Source organism: Xiphias gladius, chromosome 9 (genome assembly GCF_016859285.1).
Source record: "Xiphias gladius isolate SHS-SW01 ecotype Sanya breed wild chromosome 9, ASM1685928v1, whole genome shotgun sequence".
Lineage (NCBI taxonomy): Eukaryota > Metazoa > Chordata > Actinopteri > Istiophoriformes > Xiphiidae > Xiphias > Xiphias gladius.
Window position 1 is genome coordinate 4,295,701 of NC_053408.1, and position 18,104 is coordinate 4,313,804.

At 40.8% G+C, this 18,104-nt stretch overlaps 1 long non-coding RNA gene across 1 annotated transcript in view; it reads left to right on the top strand.

Moving 5' to 3' along the window:
• Nucleotides 1-12,309: 12,309 nt before the first annotated feature.
• Nucleotides 12,310-18,104, top strand: part of LOC120794580 — a 164,405-nt gene continuing 158,610 nt past the window's right edge. Inside the window, exons 1-2 of the long non-coding RNA XR_005708137.1 lie at nucleotides 12,310-12,507; nucleotides 14,632-14,704. This is a non-coding gene — a long non-coding RNA (uncharacterized LOC120794580). The remainder of the gene's footprint in view (nucleotides 12,508-14,631; nucleotides 14,705-18,104) is intronic.

Sequence of the window (18,104 nt, forward strand, 5' to 3'; positions counted from 1 at the left end):
TAGTTCAATTAATAATCACCGATGTTGCAAGGCGGTTGCATGTCATGTCGAAAGACTCACAGATTCTATCGCTGGCACTGCGTAAGTTCGGTTAGGAAACATCTTGCTTTGACATTCGGAGGAAAGATAAGGGAAAGGTTATTTGTCTACTTAAAGGGATGTTTTGAAAGTTTTTCTTCACTAAAGGCTCTGTTGTTTCACTCAGGCTTGTTGACAGAATTGCTTGTCAGTGGCACCTCAGGGAAATGCAGACATGAATAAAGTTTATCTAGAACTGACCTGCTGCTCATCTCTGCCCCTGTAATCGTTACTTCTTCTTCTTTTACCTGTCCCCGACTCAGCTACATCCTGACCAGCTTCTACACCAAATACGATCGAGTCCATTTCGTGGTCAACACTGTGTCCCTGCTCACTGTGCTCATCCCCAAGCTGCCCCAGCTCCACGGCGTGAGGATCTTTGGGATTAATAAGTACTGACAAGGCGGAAGAGGACACCTCCTTCCCCGAAGTCCCCAGGGACTGCGGAGAGCACGCAGAGTACCGGGCCTCTGATTTGGCCGCAGATCCGGGAGGATCCGTAGCTCCGCGGCTCCCGACCCTGCTGAGCAGCTCTCTAAATGAAGCCTACCGGGGACGCTGCCATGGTACCAAACCCCAGGGAGGAGACACGGTATTCTACAGAGAGAGCACAAAGGAAAAGTGTCCTGTTGTGGTTGCTCGAGGCCTATCTCCCTTGAGTTACAAGTTTTCCAGAGACATTTAAAAAGCATTTGTATAGGGGGAGTATTCTGTCCATTTCTGTAGAAATGACAATGTCTGATGTGACAGGTGTCGGGGTAGAGGACAATGTAGTTGCACAAATATCATGTGCCATTCTGCACCCACTGGCACACAGAGGCAGTTGTTTGTTTTTCTTTCTTTTTTTTTTTTTTTTTTAAAGATACACTGCTGTATTTATTCAGCTTCCACATTGAGCTTCCTCTTTCTTGAGGTTTCTGGGCTTAGAGGAGGGTAAAAAAAACCTCAATGAAACGGTGAGGGACCTGAGAGCTGCTGCAGAGGCGAGACACGAGAAACCACGAGGTTTTATATTTAGCCCATCGCCGCTCGGCTCGGGGCCAAGACCGGGAAGTTGAGCAACTCTTATTTTATCTGACCATTTTCCATATTTGGACTCCTCTTGCCCTGGTTTGTGTCACGGCGAGCCTTTTGTTTGCAGAATCGTCTGGTCTGCGAGCAGAGAGTGTGCACAAGAGAACTCTACTCATCCAAAAAAATCCCAAAGTTCTGCAATCAGAGTTAAGAGACAAGTCTTTCTGTCCTCACTTTACTCATAGTTACACTACCTTATGGGGACAGATGCTTGCAGCTACTCTGTAACAGTACTCAGGGCCCATTACATTTGCACGAGCCTGTGGTGTCTGCATCTCATTTTGGAACCTGCAGGCAAATTCCACACTGAGCTGCCAGTTTATTAGGTACACCTGTGCAGTCTAATGCAATCCAGTACAGTAGCCCTGCAGTAAATCGTGCAATTGTCGGGTGTTTCCCCTGTTTTTTTTTTTTTTTTCCACCCCTATTTTTACATGTATGAAGGGGTCGAAATATCTGACACATCTCTCAACAGCGAAATACTGACGAAAACATTCATCCACTTGTGAAATATTAAGAAATAAAAAACATCAAAAATAAATAATGGACAAACATTGGAGAGCTGCATTAGTTTACAATCTAATAACACAACACGGACATCACCTTATAAAGTTTTTATGGCTCTTTGGAGTCATGTTTCTGGCCACCCGATGAAGACAAATATTCATTCCTCGTTTAACTCTGGTTTGGCCTCCACCGGCTCCAGTGAAAACTAACTGGCCCTGCAGCTGCCACACGTTTGACCTCCTTCACCAGCCAGTCGCTAACTCTCTCTGTCCGCTGCTGGCTGCCGTGCTGGCAGCCTACAGCGGCTCGAACTCAGCTTTTTTTTTTTTTCTGATTGGGCCAAACTCCTTTCATTTGATCCACAGTTAATATAAAAAATATTTATTAGTGCAGCCTTAAGATTCATTCCTTTACCCAAGGAAAAATCATTGGAAAGAGATGTTGATTTACTAAAATTTTAGCCACAGGTGATTTTTCTTTTTGTTTTTTTGGAGTAGCTGGGTCCACAAAGTCTGGTCCAAATCCACATCTTTCGAGAACATCAGGTACACCCTCTTCATCCTGTCAGTCTCTTTGGGGATCCAAGGAAATGACAGTTATACTGCCCTGCTGTGCTAAACGGTTTCTGAATTATGTTGCAAAGCTGCTTCGCTAGCGCAGCCTAAAAGCCAGTATGTCACCGTTCACTGAAAAGGTTTCGTGGACATGTATGTTTTAAAGTTTGACATATTGCTACTCTAATGCATGGGTATGATCCTTTTTTTTTCTTTTTTTTCCTATCGTCCTTGATGGTGGAAGGAGGTGTCCATGAACCATTTCACCATGGCATGTCTCATCCTGAATTAGTTGGTAAAGTGAAGTAATGAGTAATAATATTAACATGTAGTGTGTGAATCCTTGGCTTAACAGGGATTTGATTTCTAAACGTTTGTTTGTTTGTTTGTTTAGTTTTTTTTCCTTGATTTGATTCGATTTAAGAATCCACAGTGTAATTTAGTAATGATCGGCCGAAACTGTCACAGGTGAGTATTTACCCACCTACAAGGTGAAAAATAGATCATGGCAGGACACAGCATAGTTGCAGAATTGCAGTGTGTTTTAAACGTGTTAAATTAAGAGGCAAAAGTAATGTTTCCTCTCTTTCACTAAATTTGATGTTTCTGTTAAACAGTGTTGTCAAACTGGAAGACTGGTTTCAGACTGAGATCTAGACTGACAGGTTGAATTTCTTCCGTGCTGAAACCGCATTTTTTATTTCTGTTTTTTCAAATATTTTTAGTGATGTTAGCCTGAACAGTGTTGACCACGCATTTCACTCTCAGCAGTAGTAATAGCAGTAGCTATATTAACATTAATATTCAAAGTAGCAGCAGCAGCAGCAGCAGTAGTGACAAAGCCAGTTCCAGCTTTTCAATCCTGCTTCACAAAGGGGACTCGTTTTAATTCATTTAAATGATTGTAATTCACGCTGTTTCACATGAATTATTGCTGAAACCAAAATCATTCCATTCAATTGTTTCTTTGAGCAGATTGATGTTTTTGAATTGGCCTCATTTATAATTGAGGCACTGATGCAGCCAATGACAAGCATGAGTTGTAAAAACTGGCCGCTCTGCTCATGATGTTTTCAGTTATTGTCCTCGTTATCACCGTAAAGGGCTTTATTCAAGGACATGCTATAAGATCGTGTAGCACAAAGAGACCATGCATTTTACATGTGGTTTTTTTTGTTTGTTTGTTTTTGTTTTTTTTACTGGACTGTTTTACACAACAGCTGTTGAAAGGTGGATGAACTGCATGTGGATAAAATGTGAAACGGTGTGCTCATGGCTCCTGTTTGGTGGTAACCGGTAACTCTCCTGTGAGAGCGCTCGGCCCGAAATACAGTATTTTTCAAGTATCATCTCGAAATTCTTGGTTGTTACACGTGCCCTGGTAATGTTGCGTCTGAGTCTGTCAGTGTTTCACTGACATGGACAACATGTGTTGGTGGCAAAGCGAGGAGGTGTGTGCGCGTCAGCTCCACCACGGACACAAACCGGCACTTCAAATCAAACATTTAATCCTTGGTCTTTATTTCAACACTGCAAGCTGATACAGCTACTGCACCGCGCTCGCTCTGTCACCCAACACCAGAAGCTCTTTAAACATTGATTACGTGACACTGACGAAGAGGTTTTAGAGGGAATGAAAAGTCTGAAATTCACTGAGTGGGATTCAAACATTTGCTCTTATCGTAAGCTTGAACATGTCTCAGTCCACTCATCTATATAATGACCATTCAAAGAAGAGCGGAGAGGCAGCCAGACGTGCTCCTGTAATTATCCAGCAGATGAAAATCTGCCTCCTTTTCTAACACGAAATCTTACTGTTGCTAAGGCGACAAGGATAACTAGTAACGTTAATTGAATAGATTTTAAGCCGGATCGCCCTTTTCCTCCAAGATGCTTGTGTACTACCTTGTATTTTCATATTCTTTCCATGTCATATGAGCTTTAAGAGACCAGTGCCCCGGGCGAATGTAAATGGAGATTCGTGAATGTGCATTCATGGGCCAATTAATTGAATTCCGTCCTGTGCCACGGTGGTTAAAGTTTGCACAATAATGACAGTAATTGCACCGTGACAGCAGTTGAATTCTCAGGATGAGCTGTTCACATTCTTTTTCTTAAAAGTTAAGAGATGAAGGATTTTGAGGAGAAACACTGAACACTGTAGTTTTTAAAAATAATACTAACCACAGCCTCAACTAAAAAAAAACAAAAACCAAACTATTTTTGTCCAGCAGAGGGCAGCAAATGGTTGTTTCTGACCTTAATCTGAAGAGACATTCAGCCCTTATAAATAGGAAAGTGGCGAGGTCTTTGTTGTCTTGTTTGTCCCGAGGTCTTTCTCCTCTCAGCTCTTTCAGTCATTTATGCGCATACAGATTTACAATCTCATGGAGATATGATGATCTCTTTTCCATCACTTCTTCTTTTTTTTTAACCTTGCTTTCTATGAGATAGTCATAAATTTGCCTGATAGTGAACACATGAAAAATGAAAAAGACCATTTGGGGAGATTTGAAAGTACGAGTTTGTGTAGAAATATGTGTGAGCACGGGGAGCGAAGGGTTCTGTTCACTCATAAAATAAAACTCGGGCTGCCAAGTAAAAGAAGGAGACCTGTTGGTGCTACAGTATTTGTCCAGACATATCCACAGGATGTTTTATTGCGGGAAAATATGAAATATGCAGGATAAGTGTTGCAGCTAACCGTATGTGTGCAGAGGAATGATTGCAAATATATTTATATCTGCAACTGGTGCAACGGCGTAATGAGTAGCAAAAAAAAACGAGATTTTTTTGTTACTCATTACGCCGTTTCTCTCTCCCACATGATTTCTATTTCCAGCCTGTTTACTGCACAGTCTGACGTGCACACTGCGTCCTGCACAGCCTCACCACTCACACTAATTTGGGCCCTCTCCCCGATGTTGGGGATGCAGGACCAGGCGGATTGAGTCCATACATCAGATAGGGATTAAAACATTTTACGCGGAGAATCTCGGACGTTAATAGATCTGATAATAATCCAATAATAACCTGCGCTTTCACGAGTGCAGCGAGCAAACCGCCCATGTGTACCCCCAACGGGTTTACTTTGTACAATGTGTGTATTAGCCTCATTATTCACGGTTTGCATTCTCTTGCTGATGCAGTTTCCTTGGTGAGTCAGTGTTAATGTGTCGTTCGTACCTCAGTACGTTGCTGAAAGAACACAAAATCGGATTTTTTATTTATTTATTTTTTTTAATTTTCGAGCCACTGGGTAACTAGGCTATAGTCAGTTAAGATGTAGTTAGCTGTAATTAAGTTCTATTTTGAGATACTTTGCCTGTGTGTTTCCATTTTATGCTACTTTTGCTTCTCTTTGTTTATTTAACAGCTTTATTAGTTAGTTTTCAGGTGAGGATTTTACATAAAAATGGATAAGCTGCTGAACTAGTGGCAACCTTTGTGATTTGTGACCCCCCTACATAAAAGTCCACTTGCGGCCCATTGTCATGCGATCCGTAAGCCTGGGAGTTGTTAGTAGTTCCACGTAAGAGTGATTTTCCCTCTAAACGTCTCAGATAGTTGCATTTTGACAACTGTCAGAGGCCCAGATCAGTAAAACTCCAATATTTCACAAAAAAAAGCAAAGATTTGAGAAGAGTCAAAACATGAATACAGATTGGGGAAGCAGAACTTTGTTTTTTCTTCTTCCTTTTCCCATTAATTAGCTAAAGACCACCCATATTTATCTTGTGACCCTTTGGAGGGATTTTGACAATAATATTTAAATGAAGGAACTTTACTTTCAATTACTTTTACTTTTAATTACTTTTATTTGTAACATTATTGTAGTGGTACTTCTACTAAGTAAATGATTTTAATACTTGTCCCCGTTGTCCGTTTTCTCCCACGGATTTGGAAACTTTAGCAGATTATGAGAGAAATTGTGAGAAAAATCATTAATCCTAACTTTTATTTAATTTGATTATTTCATCTTCTTTCGTCTTGACTCATGACTTTGTGAAAAGATTGTGCTGACACCGGGCGGGCAGCACGTCTGCTTTCTTCTCAGAGGAAAACAAAATCACATGGCTGCCAACGCAGCCAGCAGCATCGTGCGATACCGAAGTCAACCCTGCCAGAAAGGCGGCGCCCCAGACAAGCCCTCGGCAACTGGGAGAACACGAGGCGATGCCATCTTCTCAGATTGAGCATTTGAAATATGCATGCCCCACAAGGCCCCCACTGCGTGTGCTCTGTTTTTTCTGTGGACGTGGCAGCATCAGGGATGAGATAAAACATGACAAACCGTAGATTAATTTTTTCACTTACCCTGCTGTGACACCGGCGCAGTGCAACCTCATAATAATGCGCCTGAGGATGAGTGTTGTGCGTTTCGTGTACGAGGGAAGAGGAGAAGGAGATGTTACTGTACGGAAGCGGCCGGCTATAAATAGAACCAAACCAGAATTGGATCAATTAATTATGAGCTCTGGATACCTCACGGGGTCTTTTAACTAACTGAAAAAGCCAAGGGCAGGACTGACGACAGATGACAGTGCCACCTTGAAGCTGCTGCGCTGTCACTGAAATGCACTGGGGGGCTTCGTCAGAGTGCCTGCAGACTTCCTTAAGGTCAGTCTACTTTTTAATGGCTGTTCTGGCAAACACAGTAAAATAAATTTGTGCTATATAAAGTCCATAAGTCAGGAGATGGTGAAAAGTAGAAATAGATGTGGAATGATGCAGAACAGCATGCAGAATGTTGATTATATGTTTGTCCATGGCAGCATGGTGTGCTATTTATATTTATATGGTATGGAAATCAAAGGAAAAGAAACCAAAGTATGTTAGTAATGTGATGTTCCACCAGGAGCCTCCAGAACATCTTCAGTGCCCCTTGTCAAACATTCTTCAAGTGTATGGATTTCTGCTGGAGGGATGAACAGCGTTCTTCCAGAGGACATTCCCTCATTTGGTTTTTTTGCTGATGGTGGTGGCGAACACTGCCTAACACATCACTGCAAAATCACCCGTAGGTCTTTAAGCACCTAGAGGACTCCTAAAATCCCCTAAAGACCCACTATAAAACCTCCTGAAGGACTACTAGGAGCTCGGGAAAACCCACTACATCCCCCAAAAGACACCTACAAACTCCATAATGATCATCAGATCTTCCTACAGGCCCACTAGAAACCCTCCGAAGGACTTATGGGACCTCTTAAAGGACCACTGAAACCTCCAAGGCTCCTTGAACCTTTTAAAGGTCCTCTACAACCTTCTCACTGACCGCTAAAACTTCCAAAACTACATGGAGAACCTTCACAGTGACCATTAGAACCTCAGAATGGGCCAGTAGAACCTTCTTAACGACTACTAAAACCTCCTAAAATCATCCGCAGAACCTTTAGAAGGACCACTTCAACCTTCTAAACAACCCTTGGATCAACCTAAAGGACCCCTAGAACCTTACCATTGACCACTAAAACACCCTAAACGATCCTGAGAACCTCCTCAATAACCACTAGAACCTCGTAAAGGACCTCTAGAACCTTCTTTAGATTTTGTAAATAATGTACTGACGTGGTGAATGAAATAAATGTAAAACCCAACATGAAGTGGGTTAGTAAGCCTCGAGCCATGTTTTTCCTTCAACTCGTCACCTGTCTGTATGTACATTTAAATCTTTTCTCTGGTGTGCTCCAAAACCTAAACTGTTATACTAGGATTAGCATTTTTTTTTCTTTTCTTCTGTGGCTTAAGTTATCTCTGTGTGGAACATTCACTACTACATACACTAGATACATATGATGTTTCGATTTCCTAAGTCTGATAAAATAATTAGAAATGAAATTCTATGTAAATTGCTCTGTAAAATCACACACAGTTTCAATGAGAGAGGCCAGATTCTTAATGATAGCTAGTGTTGCATTTTTATTTCGAATAAAACAAACACTTCCTCTTTTACTTCGTTATCTTTCTCGCATCTTTTTTAGTTTTTTCTGTGTCAGCAGCGCTTCTTCTTAGGCTGTTTGTGGCCCCAAAAACCTCCACCTGCAAGGAAGCCTGTAGATGGCCTGAGAGCTGAAACCCAGGGTAGGAAAACTCCAGCGACCCCCTCGCTGCTGCTGGTGAGGTCCCAACGCTCGTCGGAAGCTGTTGACTGAGAGAATAGGTTTTCAGAAACAGCTTTTAATGCTTCCAAGGCAGTCTGCAGGACACAGGGGCAATTCTATCTCAAAGGTCAGCTCCAGTGACCTCCAAGTAATAACAATGATAACATCAATAACATGTTACATGACAGCGAGCAGCAAGAGCAGAAATGGACCTATATCTGATGGCCGGTGTTAATTTCTCCCTGTCAGGGTATGGTGATGCCTGTTTGTCGAGGCAAAAGGAAATTACTGGAAAACCCTTTTAATGAAGTAGAAGAAACCACTGAAAATGTATGAAACTGTGATAATAGTGTCAGATTCAGAACTTTGGAAGAGTTTCATAGAGCCCACACTGTTTGACTTGAGACTGAAACCACTTTAGTGCTTTGAGACAGTCCACAGTGACATCTTCAAATGATGAATAGCGTTTGAGAATGAGCTGTCTGCCCAGGGCGGAGACATAAGCCAACTCATAAAGCCTTACCCAGATCTATCATAGGACCTATGAATATTCATAAACCGTTCTTGTTTTACATTATTAACATACTCATTCCACCCAATAATAAATTTATGATTGCTCTGTGACATCCAGAGTTTAAAACCAGCGGAATAAAATTATCCGGTAACCACGGTAGTGCCGCACGTTGAGAAAACGCTCCAGAAATGCAGTCATAAATAAAACACATCACGGCATAAGAGACAGGCCTAATTAGCTTTCACTTCGCTGCAATTTAGCACTGCACTGCTGGGTATTAAGCCATGACTGAATCTGAACATTGTTAATTAATTACCTAGGGCTTACTGAGCATTTTGTGCTGGCTTTGTGTTACTTCTTTTTTTGTCTTATTTTCCCTCTTCAAGGACAGTCGGGTCTATTGTTTTCCAACGGTGTTTGTCTGTGGATATGTGGGTGGTGTTAGCAGGGGCCTCTGCGCTGTTTTATTATCTCACTGTGTCTGAGTTCAGAGGGTAAAGAGGAAGGGAGGAAGAAGAAGCAAATGGAGGAAGAAGATGCTGAGAAGAAGTGAGGGGAACGGCGTGCGTGAATCGGGACTGCAGTTAAAACCACTTGACTTGAGTCTGAGACTCTGAGACCTTTGAGATCGAGTCAAGACAGAGGAAAAACAAAGAAATAAGGTTTTCTTCCACACTTCTGAATGAACAGGGCATGTGACATTGAATATTATGCAAAAGGCAAGAAAAAGAAAAAGCCAACTGGACTCGATCGAGTAAAGACTAATCGACCAGACCCGTGGCCGAGACAGGTCCAAGACTGGGATGTATTTACCATTTCCTCACTACTGTGCCTGGTCATTTGGGGGTTTTGTGAAGCCGAAAAGGAGTTTACATTCAACAGTTAACAGTTAGCTAAACCCCTCCTCCGACCTGTGATAGCCCTGTCAAGCTCGGAATTTCTCCTGATGAAGCGTTTGGATGCCGGTGTTCTTTTGTTTGCCTTTAGAAAAAACAAAGGCACAACCGCAAAACCTGCAAGGAACGGATTAGACAGTGTGTCTCCTCTAATGTAAGCCACAATCATTAGCATGTGTGCCGAAATAGCTTCCCACCCACCAGGCCAAGGAGTACCTTCTGTGTGTACTGTATGGCTCATCAGTTGATCCTAAACCTTTTCTCTTGTGATGTTAAAAAGTGAAATATACAAACAAGTATGCAACAGTCTGATCTGCATTTTTCCTTATAATAATTACACAATACTACCAGGACCAGCTACAGTAAGGCAAGAAAAAGAGCAATGCTGTGTTTTCATGTCGCCTACATATATCCTCCGCTACGCTGACGGTTTGCCTGGAGCTTTACCCTCAGTCTTTTACCCTGAAATCTGTATGTCGCCCTCAAGTGCATACTAAAGACGCTTTTTTTTTTTTTACAGGGTTAGCTGTTTTAAAACGAGTCCGCTGGAAGCATGGAACGGTCTGCCGTGGACAGCATGAGCTAACGTTAGCTTAATCTGATTGATATTGTTTTGTTTTCGGAAAAACAAGGGAATTAGCATTTCTCCCTAAAAAAATTGTGTTTTTTTTTTTTTGGTGTCTAGTCAAAAATTTGATCCACGGTTGTTGGCACCAGGGGATTTGCATTCATGGTATCACTATTTCTTGAGTGAAGCAACGCTGGAGCGTCGACTCTTAAGCGTTCTTCTTGCCATCCGCCCTAGACCCTTATCACGAGTACACTCCGAAGGATGTGGTAATTCATCGACTGCACCACAATTACGTTACTCTCCCACTGCTTTGAGGCTGCTCAAGGATGAAAGCCTCCTTTCAGGCAAGGAGCCATGTTTGATGTGCCAGTAAGACATACAGTAGGACACATGAGTTTTACATATGTCTCTCTGACTGATGTGCTTGTATCTTGCCTGAACTCGGGGTCTTTTTAATCCGCCTTAAGGGGCCCAGGTCCAACTCCCGCAGGATCAAAACAACCAAGACAACAACATTGTCCTCGTTTGTTTTCACACTGCTGCCTACACAATTCTTAGTACTGAACTAAAGTCTTATTGAGTATATTGAGTCCATATTTCTTATCAGTTTGGATCACAGCGCTTTTTTTATTTTTTATTTGTGGCGATTGGTATTCAGCCATGTCAACATGCGTTTGCACTCGCATGGATATGGATATCTGTGTAGTTCAAAGGGAAGTGCCGAGATAAAAAAAAAAAAAGAGACATTTTAAACTCAGTTACTGACTCAGTCCACTATGATGATTAACAATGATAAGCAATTTTGTCTGATACAGGAAGTGTGTGTGTGTGTGTGTGTGTGTGTGTGTGTGTCTGCTTTTGATCACCATCCCGCGCTGGATCTTTTTCTGCTTGAAAGGCTTTACTGCAGCTATGCCCACGGAGTTTCGCCATATCTCATCATTGCACTGATTTCCAGGGTGTAATCTGACAGGCGGGATATATTCTCAGAAGATTAAACAAGAATGTTGTCTTGAATGTAAATCGCTTTACTTAAATTAGTCTTAATAATGTGCTATAAACAGGACCAGTCACGATTGCTGTGCAAAGTTAATCTCGCCCTCTTGCATTCAGCGACAGAAATTTAAAGCTTCACCGGTAAAGGAAGCCTCACCGATGGGCAGTTATGTGGAACATTAATCATTTCATCTATAGTGTGCTTAAAAAAAAAAAAAAAATAGAGTCACTGAAGCTTTCTATCCATTTATCATTAAATTTAGACCTTCTTTCCTGTGTGTTATTACCAAGCCTCATTGACAGCTGCTGCTAGAGGGAAAGTCAATTCCAAAAAAATAATTGGAATATCCCATCTAATTATTTTGAAGTTCTATTTTCAATAGAAGTTCCCGAAGGGTTGCTGGGCTTTCAAAAAAGGTACAATTTTGAGGTACTTTTGCGTGAGTATTTTTTTTTTTTTTACCTCTTTATTCATTTCAGTACTCCACTACATTTATTTGATAACTTTATTTACTTTGTGGATTCAGACTGATAATAATAAAATGTATTTGACAAATAAAGAAGATGTATTATTATAGGTTAAGATAAGACATTATTGATTCCCAAGGAGAAATTTTACAAGTAGGCTTGTAGAAATCAACCCAACCTTTAATAACGAATACTCTGACTTTTGGCACTTCACATTTTGATGCTCTTGAGCTTTTACTCGTGTAAAATCTTTTCATTGCGGTACTTCTACTTTTACTGAAGTAAAACGACGAGTTTCCTTTGTGCTGCCACTAAATCAAGCAGCTCCGTGGGTTGCACCTGTTCAAAGTCCAATAAAAAAAAAAAAAAAAACCTCCACACTGAACTGGCTGGACGGTAAATCAAACGCACCCAGTTAGAAAAGGCGGCCTACATAAGCTGCCTCATGCCCCGCCCGCTCGTTTGCTGTAGGTTCAGGTGCGTCCGCATCCTCTACCGCAGCGACCGCAACCGCAACCGCGGGTTTTTTTTTTTTGTAGGACGTCAAGGTCAAGGACAAGGTCCGTCCGCGTTGCTTAAGGACATATTTTTGGGGTAAATAATCGTGTTTTGGCGGTCTCGCCGGTGACAGGCAGGATGGAGGATACTCATCAACTGCCTCCTCAAATGCGCGGGCTTTTTTTTTTTCTTTTTCTTTTTTAATTCCCCCAAAAATGGTAGAGGAGGAGAAAACATGGCGGCCGTTGAGGTAACGAACTAAATAAGCTAGCTTAGACCGCGCTAGAGTGAAAGTGTTTAACTTTTTTTTTTTGCCCTAAGGTGCCTGTTATATTTAAATGTTGCCGACTTTGAAATTTAAACAAAGCTTTGGTAATATTAAACCAGAGCTTTTCATTTATCACGATGTTATTCTTTACAGGCCTTTTGAATTGATACGCAGCAAAGTTTCCCCAACATGTAAACAATGTCAGAGAAAATGTTTATTTTCATTAAAAATTTAATTAAATGTAATTTAATTACTTTAGAATTAAATGACTAAATACCTCTGTTTACTACTGTATTGAATCCTTATCTAAGAGGTTGCCTGCTATTGAATTTTGATATTTAAACAAAGTTGTTATTATAATAATAATAATAAAACCAGACTTTTCATTTAATTATCATGATATATTCGTTATTTATCCACCCCTGTGCCCTGATACTGTAGTTTTCTAAACATGCAAATAAGTCCAAAAAAACTAATGAAACGAATTCAAAATAGTAAAATTAGCTGATACATACATTTACAAAAGGTATTTGAAGGTGTGACAGCATCTTATTATTTACCGTTTCCTTTTGTATGATCAGTTTTACCTTCCTACAATGTCTAACAGCAATATTACATGTGCCTTGCAGGTTTTAGGAAACTATAAGGATAAACAGTAACAGTATGAAATGTTGTCCGAAAATTAGCAAAGGGTACACAGTTGTATGCAAACGCGGGTTTAGTTGGCTACGAAAAATGTTTGCAAGCTGTGATACCTGCCGGGGGGTTGACTAAAAGTACTGACTTAGCAGGGGGCCCGGACTTTTGCATCCGCCACAGTTACTGTTTAACCCCCCCCCCAATTTTTAAAGTTCATTAAATAAAACACAACAGTGCACTCACATTTGAAGACAGGTTCATTTTTAGTGTCTGTTTGCTGCAGGAGTTGTATTTACTTCTTTTCACCTCAAAAATCGACAGAATATGTAATTTTCCCTACGAACTTTTGCATACAACTGCATCACATACCAATATTTTTTTTTGGCAAATTGGCAGCGATCCTGTATGCTCATCAAGAAACCCCATGAGAAGTACAGACCTCAGTGCTGAAAAACTGTGAAACAAGTTCATGTGTGTCACTATTGCCATCTACAGTAGTAATCACTAAAAAATTCCTATTAACTGCACCAGGCATCTTCTGCGCGGTTACTGGAAGGCAGCCAGTTGTTTGGGGGTTTTGCATTTATTTAAACGACAGTTTATATCAAACACTAATTCCCATTGTAGAATGTTTCACACAACAGACAGCAAACTCAAACACGACATATTTTTCAAAATAGCCACGGTTGGTATGCACGGCAATAGGGCTGTACTCGCACACAGAGACACAGAGACACAGAGACGGAGCCTGTGACCAGAATATTGTAGCTCATACAATGAGATTACAATATAAACCTACTCTGCCAAACCTCCAGGCTTTAGAGCAGCCTTTAATGTTTCACACCTGGATCTAGTTTATAATAATGAGCTACTGTATAAGCATATCTTAATGAAATGTACTATATACAGCCTATACGTGGTCACTTAAAGGGCAGTAGTAAATATAGAGCAATGCTAACATTACCTTATGTGGATTGTACCTCGAAGCTAGATTTCAGGCTGGATTGAGGTCTCTCTGGGTGATGGGGTGATCCCAGTGGAAACTGACTTGGTGCTAGGACTCTTTTTTTTTTTGTTATTTTGATTCAGTGGGACACTTGGAAAACTCTAAGACGCCCATAATACCATAAGCCTGTGCAGTTGGAAAAGTCCCGTGTAAAGGAAGACAATAAATAAGTTCAAACTTTTTTTACAAACTGTTTTTAATGCTCGATGGTAAGGAGAGCTGCAACAGTATCTCCTTGTTCATGTCGGATATGACTTTGTTAAGGTTGCTCCTGCTTAATGTCAGTAGCCCTACTGGAGCACACCGCACACCAAGGCTGGGTGGATATAATGATTATAGTGACTGTTTACAAGACATTTTTGATAATATTGTTAGATACCATATTTAGGCTACTAGATAATGTTGCTAACATGGCAGGGATTTCAATGCTTACTTAATCATTTCTTTACTGTTACCCACAGATGAGCGGAAGCTGCTACGGGCCAGCAATGTGGATCACGAACTCATTCGCGTCGATGTGACACAAATATTTTGGTAAGAGCTTTACTGTTACATCAGAGTTTTCGTATCTTCGGGTTCAGTTTATCAGAAATACATAAATGGTAAATTATAAAAAAAAACAAAAAACAATGTGAGTTTAGTTTCATGTGTTACTGTGACATTTCGATTGCTTTTATTTTATTTTATGGCTTTATTATTACTTTATATATCCTCAGAAAGTGTGAGAGAGATGCAGTAAATGTCTGCAGTTTGACATGAACCAGGGACATTATGGTTTGTGGTCACTTAGGCCCTAAGCCACAGGGTCAGCCCCGTTGCTGCTGCATTTTCTTTTTTACTTTTTTTCTTCTTCTTCTTTTTAAAAAACTGTTTACATTTGTGCGTATCTCTGTCAGTAAGAAAATGTAAGGATGGGTTAGTTAAACTTTGGTTCTGACTTGAGATCAAAGATGAAGGAATCTCTGCATCAGCCAACTTGGAGCTCAGACTGCCACCTCAACAGACAGGTCAACTGAGGCAGGATCTGGAAAGGTCTGGAGCACATGATAATAGTCGGAGCTTAATTGCTGCACTTTTTATTAAAAAGCTCTGTCCGTAACCAGATCCTAGAAATATCAAGGCTTAAAATGTCAAGATATTTTTACCCATATTGTTCGGCTCTACAATATTGGTGCAATGAGACATGGAGTTGGGGGAGGTCTTAGCACAAAATTTTGGTTGATTCTAATCCAATATCAAATAAGACCAGGGCCGGAATCAGAAATACAGATATTATCAAATAATGCACCTTGTGCGGTCAGTCGTCTGTGGCATGTTTTTGTTCCCTCTAAAATAACAAGCAGCAGCAGAGAAGCTAGAACGCGATCTGACACTCGTCAGAAGATGACGACATCAGTTTATTGGCAGGATGTTTTTCCACTCTTTGTTGAAATAGACATTGAAGATTGAGACGGCTCTATTTATTTTGTATCTGTCCTATTGGTGATAGTATCAATACTCAAAACGAGAATTGGTTGTGTTGATACTTTAGGTATTGATTTGGCCACCCTTGCGTCGGACTTGATATGTACACAAGCGCTGTGGGCTTTGGTGTTTTCCTGGAAGTAGTGGCACACGCTGGGCTTCTTTTCCAGTAACTGAACCTTATTGGATTTAATGACACATTTGACTGAATGAATAAATGACATGAGAAACATTTCACCTCTGGTTTTTAAATCTTACAGCCATGAATCATTGCATTATGTTTAGCCATAGCTTCTTGAGACTGACCTCCAAGTCAAAGTTTCCCTGCAGGGAGCTCACCCCCATCCTTTATGGATCATCAGACCCACACTCATTATTTTAATAATTCATGGGGATAGCATGTAAATGATGAGCGAGGTAAGTCATCCTGGATGAATCTGGTGCTGCAATGAATAATGTAGACTGCAGCAGGATCCCAGGGCACCGGACACAGCACTCCATCCCCCACCAACCCCCCCTTTCATGTTCAGTACTTCTTTCATCCATTCTTCCTTTTTATTCTGACTTTATGTATCATCACGCTCCTCTTTTTCTTGGTCTGCAGTGCTTATTTGTTCTGTCTCGCTATTATCCATTTCAACTTTTTACTGCGCTTCTGTTCATCCTCGTCTAGCTTTTTCTTTCCACTTCTCTCCCACTGACCCCCTTCTTTCACCCTCCCTCTTTGTTCCTCTGTGAAAGCATTACAAAATTATTTGTAGTGATTTTCTTTCCTCTTCTCCCCAGCCTGGACTTTAGCTGAGTGCTCGGCTGATTTGTGAGAAGTACCGAGGGCAGCCTCAGTGGCTGCTGCTGTGAGTACATCTCCCCCATTACCTCTTTCATACATCCATGGAGGAAAATAGCCTGCTTCCATTGCCTGGAGAAAGCACACAGCAACACAGGCCTCAAACTTTAAAACATGTGTGGCTGTTAAACCAATTTCAGTTGTATGCCTGTCATTGTAACTTGTATTCTGTCACATTGGCCAGAGCGGCACTTTAGTCAGTCCCACTCCCCTTTGAAGACATGAAGGGGTTAGTCAGACAAGTCCACAGTCACAGGCACTGTCACACATCCTGACCTTAGTCAGAGATTCCCACCCAGATCATGTTGTTTTGTTTTTTTTGTTTTTTTTACAAGAATTTAATGGAGGAAAAAAAAAGAATTATATTTTACTTAACCGGTCAGGATGTGGTCAATGGAGAAATTTGCCTGATTTTCCCCACAGTATAAAAATCCGAAAGCAAGCATCCAAACTTTGTTCAAACCCACAGAACCTTATTTGTAGTAGAGATCCCAAAGTTTCCAAAGATACCAAACATGTCTCTGAATGTCAGGGAAATGTGTATAAAATGATTTGCAAGGCATCCAAAATATTTCAATTTGTTGTTTCTATAAAAAAAAAAAAAGTTTTGGGTTTGAATATTTCACTCCGTGAAAATGTTATAGCTCTAATGAAGAGCTGAAACAGACTAATACAGAGAATATACTGCATACTACATGTTACACCATGGACTGAGGTGATGTTATTAACCTCAAAGCTACTTCTGGGGGAAACAGAAGGGGAAGAGTGTACGTTAAGGGTTAAAAAAGATATTGATGACTAATTTCAAACTACTTCTGTTGTTTAAGATGACAAGTTGGTGACTTTTACGTTTATATATAGAAGTATACATTTAGTTGAGTGTTGAGTTGGGTTACCTTTTATTGCCATTACAACAAAAGTTGTTAGGAACTTGCCTTGGTGAGCTCATAGTGCAACAGGACAGGATAAAAATAAAACCATCTGAAACATGGATTATACAGAGTGTGGATAACTCATTCTCGCTTCTGTAGGACACGGTGTAGTGTCTCAAGTTAGTTAAAGATTGCTTCTGCTTGTGTTTGTAGGTGACAACTTCATAGGCAGTGAAGATAAATTCTGACCAGCCAATTCCAAGATCAATAGCTCCCAGAGTCATGGTAAGGCTCATTTAATCATTGCAACTGGTTCGATGCTAATGTTCTAGGTGTCGGTTCAGCAAATGTCCATTGTTTTCCCATTAAGTCCAGATTCAAAGTTCAGGAGGGAGGTGGGTGATGTGAAGATTTCTTGCTTCGTAAAACTTACTTGAAACGTGGAAAAATATGTTTTATTGACAACAAGTGACAATGCAGATGCTATGAAAAGAGAGGGGAGATCATAAAGGTCACTCTGTCACCATGTTTAATTAAGACGAGTGCTGAGGATGCAGAGGGCATGACCATGGATTTTCAGTTGCGTCACGTAATTCTAGTTGCACTTTCTCATAAAGTCTGAGATTATATTTCATTTACAGTTGCATTAGAAGCATTTCCTCACAGTGAGTGCAGCAGTGGACTATGCTCAATTCCCTTGATCCCAAACATTACAAGCAACCAGTTCCTCTTGTAGGACTTGCATGGGTCA